This window comes from Pinus tabuliformis, chromosome 8, assembly GCF_031772625.1.
Source record: "Pinus tabuliformis cultivar Carrire ecotype Pingquan chromosome 8, CPIR1, whole genome shotgun sequence".
Taxonomy (NCBI): domain Eukaryota; kingdom Viridiplantae; phylum Streptophyta; class Pinopsida; order Pinales; family Pinaceae; genus Pinus; species Pinus tabuliformis.
The window spans coordinates 107,931,817-107,936,928 of record NC_142294.1 but is presented as its reverse complement, the minus strand read 5'-3'; positions in this window follow the sequence as shown (position 1 = coordinate 107,936,928).

The following is a 5,112-nucleotide window of genomic DNA, read 5'->3' as shown; positions in this document are numbered from 1 at the left end:
TTGCCAGATTGGGAAGTGCAACTTCATAGTAGCAGCAACAATAGTGAAACGAACCCAATAGAGGAGGAAGAGAATGCAACCCTTGCATCTAAGGGGAAACAACAACAACGTATGAAGAAGAAAGACGTCTCGAAGATCAAGTGCTTCTGGTGTGGTGAATTTGGTCACTACGCTACATAGTGTCCTCTCAAGAAGAAGGACAAGGACAAGAAGCATGATCCGAAGGCTGCCTCCACAAAGATCGAGGAGGAGGAGTTTGCCATGGTTTCCGAGATACCTCCAGGGGAGAGGTGGGGTGATCTGGAACTGTAGTTCGAAAGAACTACAGATGGGCAGGATCCTTGAGGAGTCCACCTCTTGGATCAATACCTTGCTACGGGAGCCCAGATTAGTAGTAGTAGTAAGATGAACCCATGTCAGTTGGTGTAGAGGAGTGCCAGAGACCGAGCAGTGTAGAGCAGAGTTGGCAGCAGGGCAGTTGGCACAGTGCAAAGTCAGTAGCAACACAGAGGCTTTAGAGGGTTAGCGCAGAGACTAGCAACAGTCAGAACTGCAACAACAGATGCATCATGCTGAACACCTGTTTAGTGATTTTTGATGCTTTTTTGTTGATGTAGCATCAACAACAATGGGAGAAGATTGCAGTGCAGATGCAGTGTTGGCAATGGCAGTGCCAGCAATAGCACAGATGTGGAAATTATGAGGGTTGCACTACAAATGCAGTGTTGATAGTGGCACTGTCAGCAGCAATACAGATGCAACATTTGCGTAGTAGTTGGTGGGCAGCAATGTCAGACATCAACAACGCAGAGGGAGATGTTACAAAGAAGGGTGATGCTTCAGTAAGATGCATTATTAGAGCACATTTCTCGCTAAGAGATAGTGTTGATTTCTGGTAGCATCAGATGTGTTGTAAGCCTCAAAATTTGCAAGGAGGCTTGGAAACATTATTCCACAATACCCAGAAATCGTTTTGGGAAATTCCACCCGGATACAGTTTTATTAAAATAATTAATTATTTTTAATGGGTGCCTAAGTCTAAACTTAGGAAATTAAAATAATTAAAGGGTATTAATCAAACTGTGGGTGAAACTTCTAGAAGAAGACGAGGATCAAGCCAAAATGATCTGAACCATTGATTAGCATCTAATCTGGGCCGTTGGTTCTCAACGAGAAGATTATAAGAGGAGGCTTGATGGGCATTTGGAAAACACACCGCGTAAGAGATCAAAGATTGAATTTCTGAAGAGAGCAGTGCAACAGTTGCCAGAGAGAGATTCAAAGTGATTTCTTGCAGTGACGGGCAAAGATAATATCCGGAGGGAAGTTTTCCTAGACCAGAGAGTACAAGGTAGAGAGGGCAGGGAGACGTCTAGAGAGGCTAACACAAGGCTACGCAGAGCTACGTTGTGGCAGCACAGAGCTTTAGAGGGAGATCAAAATTTTGCTAAGGAAGTCGAGTTCCAGAGCCAGAAGCCGCGGTGTGAGACCGGGAGGCCTGGGAGCTAAAGTTTATAGTAAGTAGAGAATCATAAGGAGGTGCAGCGCAGTCCCAGCTACAACGACGCAGTGACTGTGTGGGAGTGACACAGAACTGCAGAGGCTCACCTCCAGTGCACATCAGTGTCGGTTCTTCCAGTGACAAGGTGAGATCATCTCACTATTATTTTTGCCCAGTTTCTCTCTGTATCGGATAGGCAGTTGGGCATCCAAGGAATTGTACTCAGGTTTATTACTGCTTAATAATACAAACCCTCAGCTGCTGCATCGGTTTTCCCACACTGGGCTTTTCTGGGGACATTTGTCAAAAAACAACTGTGTAGATGTGCGTGATGATTATTTCTCTCTTGTGTTGTATTTAGTTCCCGCAGTTTTTATTTGTGTAGGCTGCAGTGTATTTAATTCAATGTTTGCCGTAGCACACAAGAAGTAAATTGTTTAATCGAATTAACAATTAGAAGAATTAATATCATTTGCTGCAGTAGGAATCAGGTAATCGATTTTTCACGCGAACTTGATGAGAGAATGATGCTCCAAATGAAATCAATGACCTTCCTTTTATAGGTTTCTTGTGGGGTCAAATAGGGTCCTTAGGCCGACTTGATCTTCTCTTTGGCCGACATGGTTTGGAGGTTACATAATTCATATTTGACTCAGTACCTAACCTTTTACATGATTCAAAAGCCCAACAAGGGTATCTTTAAATGTACAATAATTCTATAGACTCTAAATAAATCATAGATGTCCTCAATGGGGACTTTTACCTAAACATGGTGACCCAAGCATGAAACCCATGTTTTAACAAGTCACAATAATAATAATAAAATTCTTTTCTTTATTCTTTTGACAATTACATTACATAATGACTCAAGTACATTATTGAAGACCGAACATAGTTACATTTTCTAATACAATCTCCCCACCAACACGAGCCGGGTGTCTATCGAACTCGTGACCTATGCTCTAATATCACTTGTTCGGAATCACGATTGCCATTAGACCAAAACTCGCAGGTGTTAGTAACGATCACATCGCTAGAGATAAAAATCCACGAGAGGTAGTTAGTCCATGTCGCGAAACACACCAGGAGCGTTGGTTTATCCAATGTCGAACACTTTTCATCTTCTTGTCCTTCTCTTCCTTGAACCTTTTCGTCTTCCTTGATCAAACTTGTGTGAGTGAGAGTGTGTTCTCCAAGTGAGGTCGAAGCCTCTCTTATACATAGGTCTCCTACTAGGTTGAATTGCTTCTTTTAGGCTGATTTGTCCACTTGTGAAGGCTGACTTGATCTTGCAACATGACGAGGTCTTGGAGGGTCTTTTGACTCTATTTTGACTCAAATAAATTTTCTTTACAATATGTAACATGACCAAATGGGTCTTCAATACATGACAATGACTCAATTAACTTGTAGACTAAATGACAAGCCCTAGAAGCATTCAATGGGTGCTTGACCTAAAAATATATTTCCCTTGAGCATGAAACCCATGCTTCAAGAACAATAATATCTTTTTTTCTCTTTTCATTAAATACATAAAATAATGATTACATATGTCATTATTAACACTGAAGCTAGTTACATATTTCAACACTTGGAGTGTAGGAGAATATATCCCTCCTTGAGACGAAAAATTGTTGATTGAGAACATTGAGCATATGCTCTTCCCCCAGTCTTTCAATTAGCCATGGACTTGGTGGGGGAGGAGGGGGGGGGATGAGTAGCGAGGCTCCTAGGGTGTGAGGGTACTCCTTGAATCCATGGACTTCGCTAAGTACATACCCCAATATGTATCCTACCCACAAGTCACCTTCATGTCATTATTGATGAAGGCCGTATTGAGATGGTTAAGCTTGCTAGGATTACCACTCATCTGGCTAGTGGGTGAGGAGACTTAGGTGTGTGTGTTCTTTACCAAGGTTGGAAGTGACTGCCATGGACTTGGTTGTGGTAAATTGATCTCCTTAAGAATTGAATGTAGATGTTTTACCACTTGATCACTGAGGATCAAGTTGGGTGAGGATCAATTAGTGGACATTGGGTGTGTGATCTTTACCAAGGTCATTTATGACTGCCATGGACTTGGTTGTGGTAAATCAATCTCCCCTATTGTCGTTGTGGATCATTCTTCCAAGATGAGATGAGATGAGATCTATGATATACTCCTTTAGGTCATGGAGCTTGACCTGGAGACCATAGGGTGTGTGTGATCTTTACCAATGTCATATATGACTGCCATGGACTTGGTTGTGGTAAATCGATCTCCCCTATCGTTGGTTTTGGATCATTCTTCTTCTATGGATTGAGACACCATTTTTCAACTGAGATGTGATCTATGGTGCAGCCTTGAGAATACCTCCCTAGTTGAGAGGGAGTGTTCAGATTGGATTGTGATGGTAACTGCTTTCCTTATACAGATGAGAGAGGATGAAAATACCTCCCTGGATAAGAGGGAGTGTTGAAAATTGTAGCTATGGTAGATATTTTCATTGTGTTTAGTTTGCCTCCAAAATATTTCAAAGTCATCCTCACTATTATTTCAAGTCAGCTAGGTCCTAAAAGGGACCCAATCGACCTCCTTCAAAAGGATATATAAAGGAGACCTCTCCTCCTCATTTGCACACATCAACTTGGTCTTCTTTATCTCTGATCCAACGAAGGAAGAAGTCTGAAATGGAGGGCTGAAATTTTAGGAAGAGGGTTTGGGATTTCTTCTTGTTCTTGAATATTGGTTGGGCTATCATCTTGATGTTGTCTATGATGTATTGATGAACTATGAACTCTCTCTCTCTCTCGCATAAGGAAGAAATTCTGGATTTTCCCCTTGTGGGTTTTGCCTTGGCCTCAGGTCTAATTTCCATGTCTCTTGTCTCATGGTTTCTTGGTTATTTCTCTAATGATCTTTCATGGTTTTAATGGTTGAATTTTCTTCTGTATAGCCGCTTAATGATTATGAATGAATGATATGTGAAATTAATGTTAACTGAATCATTGATAGTTATCATGTAAAAGAAAATAATTTCTAGTTTTGCCCTAGAAAATCAACAAGAATAAATCATAGATGTTCCTCTGCAAGTGACAAAGTTGTCCTTGAATGAAAGATACACTTGTGAAGGATATGGAAAATAAAATCAAAATCAAATGTATTATTTCCTTGGTTTAAACATTGAAATTATGCTCTATTATTCTAGAGATTTACTAGCTATAAAAGATAGGAAATTTTATAGCAAGCTTGTTTGTTAAAATTGGCAACTAGGGCAAAACTCTATGTGGATCACTTTATTTATGGCTTCTGATATTTTTCCTAGATTCCTCTCATTGAGAGGTGTAGGATTGATCTAAAGATCATCCGATTCCGATATGTATCTATGAAGATATGAATTTATTTTGATTATGGACAAATTGTCAAGGTCAGCCAACAAACTTATGTAGGCTTAGAAGCCCAACAGTCATGTCTATTCAACCTCAACGTTTGCATATAAATACAAGGAGAATTCTCCTCATTTGGATAATTCAATTCACTCATCTTCTCTCTCTCACTCCTATGCATAAAAGGAGCCTCTCTCTCTCTGTCTCACATGTGTGGTTGAAAGGAAGACGCCCCAGGGCAAAGA